The sequence below is a fragment of the Juglans microcarpa x Juglans regia genome, chromosome 5S, assembly GCF_004785595.1.
Source record: "Juglans microcarpa x Juglans regia isolate MS1-56 chromosome 5S, Jm3101_v1.0, whole genome shotgun sequence".
Lineage (NCBI taxonomy): Eukaryota > Viridiplantae > Streptophyta > Magnoliopsida > Fagales > Juglandaceae > Juglans > Juglans microcarpa x Juglans regia.
In genome coordinates this window covers 18,476,410-18,494,373 of record NC_054603.1, presented here as the reverse complement: position 1 = coordinate 18,494,373, position 17,964 = coordinate 18,476,410, and the positions used below count along the sequence as shown (strand labels likewise).

The window sequence follows — 17,964 nt, the reverse complement described above, 5'->3', positions numbered from 1 at the left end:
GTTTAAAAAAACTGTGATTTCTTTTCGGAAGAAAAAAAATCGTCTCGGGGTCGTCTGAATATCAGTGTCCCAAAAGGTTTCGGGAGGTAATTGATGGTCAACAAAATGATTTTTTTTTGCATAATGGTTATTTATTTCGTGGATTACAGTTGTGCATCCCAGATTGTTCACCAAGGCAGCAGATTATTGGTGAACTTCATAGCGAGAGTCATTTTGGGCGAGATAAGATGTTGTCCCTGGTTTTCTCTAATTACTATTGGCCCAAACTGACCAGTGATGTGGCGCATTATGTGGAGCGATGTTATGTGTGTAAGGGGTCCAAGGGGGTTCTCACCAATGCAGGCCTATACACCCCCTTGCTTGCTCCTGAGGCTCCTTGGTTCGATGTCAATATGGACTTTGTGCTGGGTTTACCCCGTTCCCAATGATCCATGGATTCTATTTTGGTTGTGTTTGACAGGTCTTTCAAGCTGGCCCATTTTGTAGCTTGCAGGAAAACAATAGATGCTGCTCGGATCGCTCATCTTTACTTTGAGGAGATTGTTCGTTTACATGGTGTTCCCCGGTCAATCACTTCAGATCGTGACACAAAGTTCATGAGCCATTTCTGGAAGAGCTTATGGGAGAAACTGGGGACAAAGTTGAACTTCAATAGCGCCTACCACCCCTAAACAGATGGTTAGAGCGAGATGGTGAACCGGAGTTTGGGCAATCTTTTGAGGAGTTTGGTTGGAACTAAACCAAAGCAATGAGATCTGGCTCTTCCCCAAGCAGAATTCACCTATAATAGATCCAAGAACAGAACCACAGGACTGAGTCCATTTGAGATTGTCTATGGTCAGAACCCGTCCGGTGTGCTGGACTTAGCCCCCATTCCACGTGTAGGTCGTTTGAATCAAAAGGCAGATGAGGTGGCAGAACATCTTAGAGGCATCCATGATCAAGTGAAGTTGGCCATTCACGAGAGTAATGCCAAGTACAAGGTTCAAGTAGATAGTCATCGTCGCCAGGTGCTTTTTGTTGTTGGTCATTTTGTTTGGATAGTATTAACTCGTGATTGTTTTTCTGTTGGAGAGTATAATAAGCTTAAAGAGCGGAAGATTGGACCCTGTGAGATGCTATAGAAGATCAATGATAATGCCTACGGAAGATTGCAGACTTTATGATTGAGTTTTGAGATTTTGGAGGTTTAGGGATTTTAGATTCGACAAGCTTACTATGTGGACTATAAGAGATAATCTTTATAAGATTTAAGGTTTAGATTTTTGTGGTTTAGATTCTAAAGATGTACGGGAGTTTAGAGCGATGTCGGGTTTACATTATTAGATGGTAAGAAGGACTATATGAGTTGGTTAAAGATATGACTAAGAATGGGTAAAACCATATGTCCAGTAGATGCAGTACCAGAAAAGTTTAAAGGTTTAATTTGAAATTATTATTTTTATTTAAATTGAATTTATTTCATTTTATTTGATTTGATCTTATTTGAATTGAAATTATGTTATTTTATTTATTAAGTTTATTTTATATTATTTTGTTTTATTTTATTTTGTTTGTTTAGTTCGAAATTGAAAAGTGGGTTAAGGATTAAGTTATGGCAGGAAGATGGTACAACTGATAATGTCATTGTTAGATATAAATATTTAGTGTAGTAGGCTTGAACTTTTATCAATTTGGTTTGCGTTTATAATATTGAGGTTTGAAATGAACGGCATGGTCTGGGTGATCTATTTGGGAAGTAGGATATTTGAGGTTTTCGATTTTGTGGAGGTATGACATGCGGCTTTAGAATAGGAGGTTGTAAGTTCAACAAACTTTAATGATAGATTTACGGAAATTTCACCAAAGGTTTAAGATTTTGCAGACTTTAGGAAATGATTTGTTATCATTTAATATTTTAGATTTTGAAAGCATCGAGAGTCGATTGTTTTATTATTGCATATAAGTTCATCGATCTTACAGATTTCGGAAAATGATTCTGGTATAATTTAAGGTTTTAGAATTACAGATTTGAAGGACTGATTTGTAATAAGATTTAAGTTTTTAATTCCGCAGGCTTGGTGTGCTAGCTTGATTTATTTTGGATACTGATTAGTATATGACCATTAAAATGGGATTGATCAGAGTCGAGTTATTGATATATGGATTTTCAAGGAGGTTATTTCTTTGGGGATTGAAGGTATTGATCTAGTTTGGATAATGGTTGTTATTAGTTTGGGGTTACAGTGGTAGATTTTGGTATTTGATCCATATCAAATTTAAGGATGATAGTTGGTGTAGATTCGGGAGGACATTCTTGGTGATTTTGAGATTAGCAGTTTATTTTGTGTGAAGATAATAATCATCAGAAATTACTGAGTGTTTTGTGGAAGTGGAGATTTCGGATTACGTGGCTGCCCTAGGGGTACTAGACGTGAGGTGCCATTGAGAGACTAATGCGAATATGATGGAATTGCCTATGGGAGTAGACTTGAGAGAACATTACACATGCCTGTTTGGGAGTTTTTGATGGTATGATTTTCTTAAGAGTGTTCTGAGTTGTATCTTGTAACTGCCTTAGCGTTGATGTTTGACCTTGCAAATTTCAAGGACGAATTTTTTTTTTTAGGGGGGAAGGATGTAACACCTCGTATTTTAGTGTATTTTTAATGGAAGGATTATTTTTATTAATTTAAAAATTGATTCTCTTGTTTTAAATTTGTCAGATTTTTAGTGGGTTTATTTTTATGAAATTTTAATTTGTGAAAATTAAATTTGATATGTTTCCTTAATATTAATTATTTTTATGCATTTAAATTTCTCTTTATTCTAAATTAGTTTATTGTTGGGTTTAATTATTTTATTTTTATTTAATCACTACGTTTAAATTCTTTTATTTAACGAGCTGTTTTGAAATCTTTTTCGTTGGATCATTTGTGTGACCCAAGATGTGAGGATTGGACCTCATTTCTTTCTCTCCATTTTTCTTTTCCTTTTTTTCTTTTCCTGCTTTTTTTAATTTTTTTTTCATCATTTTCTTTTCTCCTCTCTCTCTCTCTCTCTCTCTCTCTCGCGCGCGCGCAACGTCTTCTTCTTTCTCTCCCCGCGTCCATGAGTCGTCCTCCAGCCCGCCGCCGTGCGCCTCCGTCCGGCGACACCGCCCCTTCCCTTCCCCACCGGCCGGCGACCTCTCCTTCCGGTTTTCAGCTCCTCCCTCACCGCCGTGAGTCCCCACGAACAGCTTAAAGCCGCAGCCTTCTCTTCGCTCTAGCGCCGCCGTCGCGCTACCTCCGGCCACCATTTCTTTACCACTTCATCCTCGACCTCATAGCAACCTAATGCACCCATCCTCAGCCCCGATCTGCCACCGGTGAAACACATTCATCAACATCTCCGTTTTGAACATTTTGGCCTTCAACCACCCTTTACGCCGCCACCCACGGCCAACCACCACCACCATTAGCTTCACCGACATCCCTAAGTCATTCCCTAGCAATCTCAAGTCTTCGTTTGTTCCCGTTCAAAAGTGGATTTTTGAGACCCACGACCACAGTGCATTTTGCACCATTTCATTGCTGTGTCGCCACTTCTAGCACCTCTGTGATCTTTAAAATTTTTTTATTATGGCATTGTAAGTATTTTCTCAAAGAATTTCTAAAATTTAAATGTATTTTTACACTAACTCATATTTACTGTGAATTTGTTGGTTGTGCCGGACTGAGTCCGAGGAGTAAGGGGGTCGGTTAGATTGGATGATGGAGTTGTTTGCGTGATTAGTTTATGTTATGAGATTTGTTGGTTGTTTCAAGTTTAAATATTAGTGTTTTGAGTTTGACGTTGGTGATGGTGTATATTGGTGATTTTAGGAAGTGATCATATATTTTGGGATTATGAGGGTTTTAAGTTTTGAGGAATTAAAATAGGCTATTTTAAAAGCTTAGGCTTAAATATTGAAATACGTGATTGATTGAAAACTTACGAAAATTATGTGATTATTTTTATAGGTGACGATTTATAATCGACTCGACTTTTTTGAAGAAAATTCTGAAAAGTTAAGAAGTCCAGATAAGCGGGGTTCCTATGCTAGACTTTGCATAAAATAAAATAAAATGAGGTTGCTTTGAAAATATGCATGTTTGTTTTGAAAAGAAATCAGAAAGCAACCTCAAATATGTGTTTTGCATATGCATGAAAGCTGTATAAGAGAGTACTTTTTGTCATGACTGGTGTAGACATGAGCTAATTTTGTGTATTCTGTTTCTGATCATGCAAAAAGGAGCAAATATGAAGATCTAAAAGTTTTGTTGTGAATAAATGAAGATGTTTTGATTCTATTTATTTCAAACATGTGAGATTATCTGATGCTATTCAGTATTTGGTTTTGATATGATGTAGCATCTTAAAACCTTGACATGAGATTATGATTCTGTATTCTGATTAAATTTTGATTCTGAGGTTCTGCTCGATTGGATACGGCCTAACCACGGGTTATAATAGTGGATACGACCCAACCACGGGTTATAATAGTGGATACGGCCCAACCACGGGTAATAATAGTAGATATGGCCCAACCACGAGTTATAATAGTGGATATGGCCCAGCCACGGGTATAATGGTGGTTTATAACCCTACCACGGGGGTTAAATATGATATCTGTCCCGATGTGATGCTCCGATACGACGAAGATGAGGTCTCAGATTTTTGACATGCCAAAGGATTTTGAATAAGAAATTTATTTGAAAGTTTCGCTTTGAAATTTTTAGTAACATGCTTTGATAATGCATTCTAAAAGTAAATATTTTGTACTGCATTCTGAGTTCTAAAAATGCTCATGTTTACATACTAGTATATGTTCACTGCTTACTGAATTGTTGATAACTCACCCCCCTTATCTCCAATATTTTCAGATGATTTTTAGATATTTCAGCTGAGGATCTGAACTATGAAGAATTGGGTGAGATGACTTAAGAATAGTGGATTAAGAATAGAAAGCTTTCGATGAGTATTGGTATTTTTGATAATTATATTGTTAAAATGTGAGTTTAAGTGACATGTAGAGAAGTTGGTAATTTTTGAGATTACTGTATTGAGGATTTTATATACGAGTATGTGTGGTTAATTAAATTTGAAGTGTTTACGTTTGATTTGGAGCTTTTGGAAGTATATTAGTAATGTTGGAGTTGATTATCAGGTAATATGAGTTAACTCTCCGGACTTTCGAGAACGGGACGTTACAATTATAGTTAAAAAAGAAGATTTCAAACACCAATTATCCCTTACGTTTTCCTAATATACTTTTAAACTCGATTTGTTTATTGTAAGATTAAATGATATGAAGGTCGTTTTCATTTTCACATATAGATTGAGTATCATGTGCCGTGAGAAAAAACTCCTCATGATGCAATATACAATGATATTATTAAAAGAAAAATACTAAATGTACTTAAGAAAAATAATAAAAAACTTACTTCTCCGTATATTAGTTATTAGTATGCTAAAAATCATGAAATTTAAAATTTGAATATCAAAAGAAAACTAATAAAATGAATTTTATAAGTAAAAATATAAATAAAACTGTAAGTACATATACCACAACTCTTATTAAAATTAAGTATTTGGCGACTTTTGGACCTTTGGTGGCTATTGATCAGGTTAAAAAAGTCCAAATAATAAAATATCCAAACAAGTTGGACATCGATGAGCCATATAGAAAGCAACTAAATAACTGTAGCATTTATAAATTACTTGATTTATTATATTTGTGTAATTAAAATATGGATAATGCTAGGATGCCTATCAAATGTGCCCATCAATTATACACACTGGTACAAATGAATTTATTTATTTTTTCTTTTAAGTATTTTTTAAACATTCTTAATCATTAAAAAAAAATATAATTCATTAATAGTCATTTACTTAATTATTAGAAATAAAATATAAAAATATATGAATGGACAAATTTGATAGGCATATTAGAGAGTCAGACTATCATTTTCCTTAAAATTTAGTTGTGTTGCTCACAAATAATGTCGCTGGAAATTTGTTCAAGTTTGAAGGGTTCAAGACAGGATAATGATATCTTAAAATTCTATGCAAATAATATACAGGCCGGGACTTGGGTAAAATATCACGCCCGGCTAGATCAGAAGTATGAAGATAAGAAGGAACAAATCAACAACGCGCTTGGGCATCGGATGTCGACTTCACTTTCACAAACATGCAAGAAGAATCGATCCGAAAAGTAATGGGATTCGTTCGAACCAGAAACTTGTTATATCTCCTAGTACTCTTGATATCTTTCGCTTGTTTGGAGTTTGGATATGCCATAGACACTATCGCAGCACATCAATTCATCAAAGAGCCTGAAATCATAATTTCCAATGGCGGTGACTTTAAACTGGGATTTTTCAGCCCTACAAATTCAACCTATAGGTATGTTGGGATATGGTATGCTAAAGTTTCTGCGTCTCATGTCGTATGGGTTGCTAATAGAGACAGGCCCCTCAAGACTTCCTCTGGGATTCTGACTATATCCGAAGATGGCAATCTAGTGATATTAGATGAAGAAAAGAAGATTATTTGGTCATCAAATGTTACAAATTCAGTTTCCAATCCAAGTGCTCAGCTTTTAGATTCCGGGAACCTTGTCTTGAAAGAAAACAATACCGCTTCAATCTTATGGGAGAGTTTCCAACATCCTTCTGATTCATTACTGCCAAAGATGAAAATGATTACTGATATAATAACAGGCAAGAATGTGCAGCTAACGTCATGGAAGAGGCCTTCTGATCCATCCGTTGGAGCCTTTTTTGCAGGTATTTACTTTTTCAATCTTCCTGAAATATTCATTTGGAATGACAGCAAACCCTATTGGCGTAGTGGTCCATGGAACAGTAGGCTATTTATTGGAATACCGACAATGTATTCTCTATATCTTGATGGATTTAGTCTCGTAGATGACAAAGAAGGAACATTCTATTTTACTTTTGATTTTTCAAACAAGTCTATGTTATCACATTATACCTTGAGTTCCGAAGGAAATCTAGAGGAGCTTAGCTCCATTAATGGGAAGGATTGGGAGGTCACGTGGTCATCTTTGATGTCAGAATGCGATATTTATGGCAAGTGTGGGGCATTTGGAAGTTGTAACTCACAAAACTCACCAATTTGCAGCTGTTTAGAGGGGTTTGAGCCAAAGAATATAGAAGAATGGAATGGTAGAAATTGGACTAGCGGGTGTGTGAGGAGGACACCCTTGCAGTGTAAGAGGGTGAGCACTGGTGGTGAAGAAGGCCAAAAGGATGGGTTTTTGAAAGTGAATATGATGAAAACGCCAGACTTTGCAAATTGGTCCTCTGTTATTGAGGATGAATGTAGATACCAGTGTTTGGAGAATTGTTCTTGTATAGCTTACGCATATGAATCTGGCATTGGGTGTATGTCATGGAGCAGTGACTTGATAGACTCACGAAAGTTTTCAACTGGAGGAGTTGATCTTTATGTTCGTGTGGCCTATTCAGAAGTTGGTGGGTTATTTTTTTTTTCTTCCGAAGTTTATCTTACGCTTCAATTCATGTGCATTTGTGGCCAACTTCCTAAGCTATGAACTCCTTGCAGGACTGCACGTATCTACTCATAAAAAAGAAAATAGAGAAAAATTAGTTATTTTGTAGCCTACTTTAGATGAATTAGTTTGATGTTTCTGATTTGCAGATAAAAAGGGAGATGCGAAAGTAAGCATCACTGTCACAGTGGTCATTGGATCAATGTTCATCGCCATTTGCACTTTCTTTTTATGTAAGTGGATGGCTAAAAGAAAAGGTATATATAATGCACATTCCTTCAGTTTAGTTATTTACAGATGGCTAAACCATCAAGGAAAAAGAAAACTAATGAAATTTAATTGTTCAAAATAGGAGGAATATTTCTAAAATTTCATGGTGAAGAAAATCTTGCAATCAGCATGAACAAAGACAAACTGGAGGAGCTACCGATACTTAGTCTTGAGGAGCTAGCAAGTGCCACAAACAACTTCGATCAAACTAATAAGCTTGGACAGGGTGGATTTGGTCCTGTATACTGGGTAATGGTTGCACCTCGTAAAGGCTTATTAATGCCTAATAGCTTGATTGTACATATAGTCATTGGGTTGTTTTTTTTATAGGGAAAATTGCAAGATGGACAAGAAATTGCAGTTAAAAGACTTGCGAAAACTTCAGGACAAGGGCTAGAAGAATTTATGAATGAGGTGGTGGTGATTTCTAAACTTCAGCATCGAAATCTTGTTAGACTCCTTGGTGGGTGTGTTGAAGAAGAAGAAAAGATGTTGGTCTATGAATACATGCCAAACAAAAGTTTGGACACATTTCTTTTTGGTTAGTTAATTCTGTTGCCTTATGTTAGTATCTCCTAGTCTGGGATTATGTATTTATGGTTGTGATATGTCTAATCTTCATTTTATTTTTTCTTATTTATTTAGATCCAGTCAAACGAGAGTTGCTAAAGTGGAGAAAACGCTTCAACATTATTGAAGGAATTGGTCGAGGTCTACTCTACCTTCACAGGGATTCGAGACTAAGGATTATTCATAGGGACCTAAAGGCAAGTAACATATTATTGGATGAAGTGCTCAACCCAAAAATATCAGATTTTGGATTGGCCAGGATTTTTGGAGGCGATGGAGACCAAGCCAATACTAAAAGGATTGCCGGAACATAGTAAGTATATCTTTGTTTGCTCAATTCAATTAGATACTATTATTGCTAATATTGGTGATAACAAGACCTATATGTATTCAATTGCTCGAGTTCAGCGGTTATATGTCCCCAGAATATGCAATGGCAGGGCGTTTTTCAGAAAAATCAGATGTCTTCAGCTTTGGAGTATTATTACTAGAAATTGTGAGTGGAAGAAGAAACACTAGTTTTTATTATGATGAGCAAATCACGAGTCTTTTAGCATTTGTAAGTCTCTCTTATCTTATCGTCTCCTAGTCTTTGAGTAACTTAGTATTGATCGAGAGTAGTATGAAGAGTGGATGACATAGTTGAGCTCAAGATTATGGCTTTTATATTTGAATCAGATGTTGCCAAAAGATCATGTTGTATCAGTATCCAACTTGAAGAATCTTAAGTATTTTTTTCTCCAACATACTGAAATAATTCCATTCATGTTTCATGTTTACAGGCATGGAAAATGTGGGACACAGACAATATTGCAGTTTTAATAGATCCAGTGATATCAGAACCATGCTTTAAAATGGAGATATTGAGATGTATACACGTCGGGCTGTTGTGTGTGCAAGATCTCGCTAAAGATAGGCCAAGTGTGCATGTTGCTATTTCCATGCTAAAAAGTGAGATCATTGAGCTGCCTCGTCCCAAGCAACCTGTATTCACTGCAATTCAAGTTGCTCCTGAAACAGAGTCATCAAATCGCATACGAATAAAAAGCAGTATCAACAATGTCACTATTACAATGATTCATGGTAGATAGATGACGCGTACTCTTGAGTGTTTGAAACAATCATTTTGTAATTGAACAAGTCACAAACTTTCGATTGAACCTGCACATATTTGCTTAGTATAATTTTTGTTCTTACTCAGTTGGTGTAAGGGGCAGTTTGAATATTTAGAATATCTCAATATATTTATGAATAGTATAGAAATAGTTTGAGTTAATATGTTTTATTGGATTTTGAAAAATGAGAGAGAAAAAGTTAAATAAAAATATTTTTAAATTAAAATGTTGTTAAAATATAATTTTTTACTATAATTTTTTTTTTTAAAATTTGAAAAAGTAGTATTATTTTTGTGTTTTGTTTGAGAGTTTGAGAAAATTGAAAAAGTTGAAGATTTAAAATTGAAAAGTGTTTTGTATTTGAGTGATGTTTTGTGGCGTCCCCAGCCCCCGCTTAGGATTTGACGGAAACTGAAACGCCTGAACATGCAACACCAGGGTTACTTGTCCCTTGTACATGACATATAAGATGTAATGCACCTACTGATAACTAACAACATATAGTATATCGGAGCGAAAAGTCAACTATAGTCAATTTAAAGGAAAAATTTGTCATGGTACTGAAACATAAGATCCTAGTACTATTGCCTCATTCAAAAGAGTCATCAAAGTTGATACAAGTTTCTAAAGAACTCCCAAACATGGGACCAAAACATCAAAAGCTAAACAAAAGATCCTCTCCCAAAAGTGGAATGGGTTAGAACCAGGTCCCATCCTCAAGCCGACTTAAGAATATTTCCCTAGGCGGGAGAACGTCTATGTCCAAACCCATTTTCGTGACTATCTCCTTAGCCTCTACGGCAAAGTTCTTAGCTTGTTCTAGATGTCTTGACACAAAACTCATATCTTGCTTTAGCCTTAACATTTTCTGAGGGTCTAGTAATGAAACACTGACATCGAACTCATTGATAAAAAGTACTATCTTTTGGAGTCGTTGAGCTGACACCTTAAGCAAATCTAGGGTAGATTGACGGCAAGCCTCCACAGTGAACTCGTCCTCTATTATTTCACTGATTCCATCCATACTTAGTGTTCTCAAATACCTAGCACAGCTTCTATTATTCCGAGTGAGGAATGATAGCGAGTAAATACAACAGTGAGATTTTGAAATATCTCAGTTGGTAAACAAATAACGTGCATCAGATATCATAAGCATATATAGCAAACTTAACAATGAATGCATGGACATGAACTTATACATATGCACTTGACCTTTCAAAGACTTTGTATAAAAACATGACATTTCATGACTTTTGCTTTCGTAAACATGCTTTCATCATTTCATTAACATACTTATGAGCTCGTGGTTTTTCTTGACCTATAACATAACATTGGATATCTCATGGCTCCCCAATCCACCGTGTGTTCCCCGCTAGTTACCGCATCAACCATTAGCCACTTTGACCAAGGTGACTACGTCTTGACCTCCATATACGGCAGCTCGCATTTCGCCATCACCGTTGGTGCACGCACCCACTAGCTTTAGGTGCGATCTCGCTCCGGTATCTTTTTATTTTAGGTACCATTTGAGTTCTGCCGACAGTACTTCGTCGACCCAAGGGTATCTTCCATTTTTAACACTCCTGAGAGGACAGAGGAGTTCCACTAGGACATTCCCTCATCCCAGCATTTGGGGTCGTAATAAAAATGTTACGTTTTAGAAGACTCTTTTCCTTTCAAAAAGTGGTTTTCACAATCCCAATGCATGTGACATGACAATGGACCTTAGAACTACATGAGACACATGAAATACCACAATGCTTTATGATAACCATGAATGCTGAAATGCTCGTCATAAAGTAAAACATTCTTACGTGCAATACATTTCACGTTATGGCATGAAAATATTAGAACATGCGAACATGTTCCTTTATTCTTATTCGAAGGCATTCATGTCAATCAAAGGCATACATCTCAATCATCATCATGTAAGGGCCGAAACATATAAAACCCTAACATGATCAAACATCATTCATATTGTAACGCCCCGGCCCTGGAGGTCCGGAGAGTTATCTCTTGTAACCTAGATCCATCTTCTATAACATATTTATATATTCCAATATTCCCCCAAAAGTACAAATCCATTTATTCAAACAAAAAATATATGCTCCTCTACCAGGATACCAAATAAATACCTGAATGAGATAATTTAAAAACTCCATAAATATTTTGAAATATCTAGGACTCCAAATATCAAATAATCATAAAATCATAAACCTACTAAATAAGACTCTCCAATAAACTTGTACCCTTATGCACTTATTCCACTACGATCATCACACATTGCTAAAACTTCTTACTCTTGTCCTCCAGCTGAACCATCAAAATTATCTGAAAAATATTTGCAGATAAGGGGTGATTATCAATAACTCAGTAAGCAGATAACATATACTAGTGTGTAAACATGAGCATTTAAAGAGATCAGAATGGAGAACAAAACATTTTCATTTTCAGATTGCGGAAGCAAAACATGTTATCAAAATATCAGAGCGAAAATTCGAAAATAATTTCATTCAAAAATATCATTTAGCATAGCATAAATGATCATCATCATCATCAGAACATCATATCAGAACAGAGACCATGTATAACTCCCGTGGTAGGGTTGTGCATTTGCGGATAGCCAAACAGAACATAAATCACTCTGTCACTAATGTGTGCACTCAGAACAGAGACCACTACTATAACCCGTGGCAGGGCCGTATCCACTATTATAACCCGTGGTTGGGCCGTATCCACTATTATTACCAGTGGTTGGGCCGTATCCACTATTGTAACCCGTAGTTAGGCCGTATGCCACTATTATCATCCGTGGCAGGGTCATAACTGAACATAATGGAAACAGAATCAAATTCAGAATCAGAGGGTTATGCCAAAGGTTTTTAGAAATCACATCTTATCCAAACAGAGTACTGAACAAAATCATATCATCTTCATAACCAAAACAGATCCAAAGCATATTTGCATAATTATGCACAAATTTTCATATTCGCTCTTTTTGCATAGGTCAGAAATAGAATGCCAAAAATAAGCTCATGTCTACACTAGTCATGACAAAATGCTTTCTCTTTCATCAGAGTTCAATGAGTAATGAAGAATAAATAACTGAGGTTATTTTCACATTTCTTTTCAAAACATATGATGCACATTTTGGTAAATCAACCTCAGTTCATTTTTATTTTATGCAAAGTCTAACTTAGGAACCTCGCTTACCTGAACTTCTTAGCTTATTAGAAATTCTCCACAGCAGTACTGAACAAAAATCAATCGTCACTTATAAAATTGTCATGTAACTCCCATAAATTTCAATCGAACAAGTATTTCGATTCTTAAACCTGAAATACTAAAATAACTTGTTTTTCCTAAATGTCTAAAATTCTCTTAATCCTAAAAAAATACCATCACTTCCTAGATTCATCAATATTCACTTAATTTCTCCAACTAAAATATTAAATCCTAACTTATTTACTATTGAAAACAAACTATAAAGTTTAATACTAGGTAATATAGTTATCCCAAAATATTTTAAAAATAAACCATAACTATTTTTTTAAAAGACTAAATCATATTTAAAGTGTAAAAATAAGATTACACCATTATCATTTACTCTTATAATAAAACTTTACTTAATAGCATGTTAAAATACTCAAAAGAAGATTTCTGTAATCAATATTAAAAAGAGTTTATTAACACATATTAAAATTTTAAAACACATTAACATAACTTGCAGTTCAAAGGGTAAAAAAGTAATTAACGATATTAGTGTAAAATATGGCTTAGAAGCATGCAATTACACTCACGTAAAAACCCAAATTTTTGAATGAAAACAGAGACTACGTACACGATGGAGGTTCACCGTGAAGAGTGGAGTTGCGACGGAGTTGGGTGCGGTGGGCGGCAGTGGTTACTACGGCGGTGCACTGGAAGAGAGAGAGTGATGAGCCAGAAAGAGAGAACAGAGAGTGTGAGAGAGCAACCGTGAGGGAACAAATATGGAGGAGAGTCAGTGGGCTCACTGATCGGCACGGGGTGACAAGGGTGTCACAGCCGGCGATTGCTGTTGCTTTTTCGGTGGTTTCTGGAGTGAAAGATGGTGGTTTGCAGTGGCTCGCGGTGGAATAACACTGAGAGAGAGTTGTATGCATCACCCGGCGTGCATGGGGCTAGCTTCGGACGGTGGCACTGGACATCACTGGGCGGTGGAGGCATAATCTTCAGCGTCATTTGTTGCGGTTGATTGTGGCGTCACTGCCCAACTGTGGCAAGGTATGGCTCTCGGTTTGGACGAGGATGCTTTGTCTCCATGGTTTCAAAACAGAGCAACTGCAGTTTCTGCTTCCCACGGAAGTTGGTGATGGTGGCAACTGTTTGGGCTGTTCCGAGGGTGGAGAGGAAGGCTACGGCTGCTTCAGGTGCTGCGGCAAGGTTACTTCTGGTATAGGCTTGTAGTGGTGTGAGTCTGGGTACAAGTTTATGTGGGGAGGAGGCTGTGGCGCAGGCTTACCACGGCGTGGAGGGTTGGCCTGGAGGTGGGACTTGCTGAGCTGCCGTGCATGGGATTTCGATGGGGGCTGCGGCTTGCTGAAGTTATAGCAGGGGCTGCTGTAACCCTAGGACTTGAAGGAGGCGACCGAGCATGAAGTGTATTTATATAGGTGATGAGGAACAAACGAAAATGGAAAAGAGACGTACACGTGCATGGGAGTAGAGTCGTGCGGGGTGGGGAAAACTGATTATAAATTGATAGTTGGTTTTCATGGTTTAAAACAAACGGGTGTGGGCCATGGGTTTTTGAGCGTACGAGGTTTGGGCTTTTTCAGTGAATTATATGTCTCGACCCAATTTCTAAAAGAAATAATAATACTAGAAAAAAATAACTGGGCTTTTCCTACGTATAAATCTAAAAACAAAAATTTTAGAAAAATGGCTTGTTGCTCGACTCGGGTGTTACACATATCATATCAATCTTAAGACACCCAAAGATCATTCTTCATCCATAAGGTTGGCCAAAACTTCTCATCTTAGTAAACATGCATTCCAATCAATTTTCATGAACTTAGAATCTTCTAATGCATTGAGAAAAGTTTTTTTTTTTTAACAAAGAATTTCTCATGGATGGCCGAAACCCTTCCTTGTGGTCATGGACAATATTTTCATGAGTTTAGTCCCATACCAAAAACGTTTGAGTGACAACCATTCATGTATAAACAAATTTTGTACAAACCGAACCCTAGCATGACATTCTTACTCCCTTTTTCATATCATACACATCTTCCTTAGACCATTTTAATCATGCTTTAAAAATAGTCATAACAAAGAAGTTCATAGCACATGGAAAAACAATAATCTCATAAAGGAACTGTAACGCCCGTCCTTTTGGTAGGACTTTTTATAAAAATGATTTTAGAAAGGATGACGGGAATGACCGTTATATTTAAAACTTTTTAGTTTCATACCAGGGTGCAAGACTCTACGTTATGAAATAAAATGTGCTTTGAAAATAAAAGAGGTTTATAGTGGAAAACATTAATCGTTAAATAAAAAAGGCCTCTCATACAATTAAACCTTCATGCCTAGACTTTCGTGCTCTTCCCCATAGGCCGTCTCCGTCCTGACGCGTACTGCTCATTCTGTTCCTATGGGGGAAGGGCATACATAAAAACTATAAGAGTCGATGACTCGTAAGCATTACTTCATATAGTTAAAATATAATAACATATGTTTTCATTCATGCATTTATCATTCAATACACTATACGTACATGCATACATGTATTCGTTTGAAAATGTCACCAGACGGGATTTTTCTTTAAAAAAGGGGTTTTCTTTCGTAAAACGTGTCACCTGTCAGTGCCTTCATTTCATAAAGAATGCGATGCATTCATACATTCTTTCTTATCACTTTCATTGGCCGGTACACACTATTACGCCTCGTGTGTTGGGTTTAGTGGTCTTCCTTTGGACCCGGACTCCGCTCATGGCCACGGGTTGGGAATCCCTTTTCAGTTAGGGGCAGCACTGGGTGCACTACCAGTACTACTTACCTGACATTGCAATCTGCCCAGTCCTTTGGTACTCTTTTCATTCATTCATGTGGCCGTTACGTATTTTCATACATTAAACGTTTGGTCATTTCTTTCAGTTCAGTCCTTTTGGTCATTTTTTTCAGTTCATTTCAGCTCTATCTTTCATGAAAAAAGTTCTTTTCATTTAACAGTTCGTTCATGGAAAAACGTCATTTAAAAGCATGGGCTTAAACATCATCTTTCGTGGCATTTGTAAAACATCAGTTCATGCCATCCTTAAAACATCAGTTCATAGAGACGTTTAAAACACTTTCTTCACGTCGTTCAAATATCAATTAAAGCTCGAGGCACAAGCCACAACATTACTTCTCTTAAAAAATACATACAATAGATACAGCGTATAGTCATCCATTCACATGCGTACAATTAATACTTTTGGTTGCGTAAAAAGGGGCTGCCAAGGAGGGCCGTTACATACGTGTACCTTTGAACACTTATACTTAGTATGCTTTCATAAAACATCCTTTCATTTCATTTTTAAAGCATCGTAAAGGAAAAACATTTCATTTTCATTTCATATCATTTTAGAAAACTCTAAAAGAGTATGAACGTAATACTTACCTAGACTCCATGCTACTTTCAAATCATGCAATCCATTGATGTACGTGTCAGATGGCAACCTACATGCATACACATAACCTTGACGTCATTCTCTATCTAATGCATAAGCAACTTAAACTAGAAATAGAGCTATACTTCACTTGGAATACTCTCCTTCTATCCCGTGCTTTTACGTGCCCTTTACTATGCTAAAACCTTCGGGGTCAACTTACGGTCACTACCTCTTCCAACTCAAGGTCTTACCTTGAGTGCTCATCCACTAAAGTGAACCCATGATTCACCTTAGGATTAAGACACTAGGACTTTCGTCTTACTCTTCCTAGTAACCACATTCCGACGCATGATTCTGACCGACGTAATCACGCATCCCGATCCTAGACAATACACCCGTAACTGCCTGGCATGTGCTTTCCTACTGTAGTAGGTCAAGCCACCGCCAACAAAACCCCCAGTGATGGTTCCGATCTTGCCTAGGGGTTGCCTTCCCGAGGCGGCATCCGGGTGCGGTTCTACTGAGGTTCTCACTCCACTCGCCGCCTCCTTGGGCTTTTGCTGCTTTTCGACTTGTTGAACCTTTCTTGGCTCCGTTCTAGCTCCCCTCTTCGGTTGGTTTGGTGTTGAGGGGGGCAGTACTTTGACCCTCCCCCTCCTATTCTGAGGAAGATGCAGTTTGCGGTGTTGTGAGACGTCGTCTGGTGGTAGGTGCAGTAGCGGCAACCTCGGTTCCTATTGTTAGCTTCCCGAGTTCTTGGTCTACCTTCCTCCTATACAGACAACGTAGCCTTATCTTACTGAGGTCCTAGGCCTTTTGGGAGGGGGTCCTCATCCCACCTCCTGTCTTGCTGGGCTGCCTTGGCCTTCTAAGGGGCTTTAGCTTTGCTTGAGGCCTTGGCCTTTCTATTTGCTTGTTCCAACTCTGTCTTTTTGGGCTTGGTCAAGGCTCAGAGTGTCTTCAGCATTGATAAAACCATAAGCCTGATCTATGAATTCCTATAGCGTGGTGGGGGATCTCCTTGCCAACTCCATCAGGAACTGTGGTTTAGGGGCCATACGCCTCCTAGAAGTGCCACCATGGTGATTATTTCATCCTGGTCATTTGTTATCATACGCTCCTTGTTGAACCTGGACAGGTATGCATTTAGGCATTCATCCTCTTGTTTGCCATGTACTGCATGCGGAACAGGCAGACAAGTTCTTTGAAGCTATCAACTGATCTGGGTGCCAATGATCCGAACCACCCTCTTGTGTCCTCCTTCAAGGTTAGTGGGAAGGCTCTGCAAGTAATCTCCCCCGAGGAAACCATGTAGGGTCATATGAGTCTTAAAGGTCTCCAAGTGTTCAAGGGGGTCCCTGGACCCATCGTACATTTCCATTTAAGGGATCCTGAACTTTGGTGGCAACGATGCAGCCATTACCTTGGCAATGTAGGGCATATCTGTGCTGGTGAGCAACTGATCCACTAATGAGGAGGCACCCATCCTCCGCGCCATCTCCTTACACTAGTCCATGAGGCTTCGCAACTCGTGGTGCATCTTCCTTCTTTCTTCTTCATCATCGTCTACCCTGCCAGTACTCCGGGATTCTTCCTGCTCATTCCAACTTGGCCCTGCATTATCTTGCAGTTTAGTGTTGACTCGTCTCAGAGCTTCATTTTCATGGCCAAGGTTCTCGACTTCCTCCGCCAACTTTCTTATACCTTCTTCCATCTCTGCGAAACATTCTTCCATGTTTGTTCACGTCACTTCTTTTTCACGGGTTGCTTTTGAACATGTAGTAGCCGGCATATGAATGACACGTTACGTCTATAGAGATCCCATAGA

At 37.7% G+C, this 17,964-nt stretch overlaps 1 pseudogene; it reads left to right on the top strand.

Annotated features, from left to right (window-relative positions):
• The first annotated feature begins 6,223 nt into the window (after positions 1–6,223).
• On the top strand, positions 6,224–9,577 carry LOC121267152 (annotated as a pseudogene).
• Positions 9,578–17,964: the final 8,387 nt, after the last annotated feature.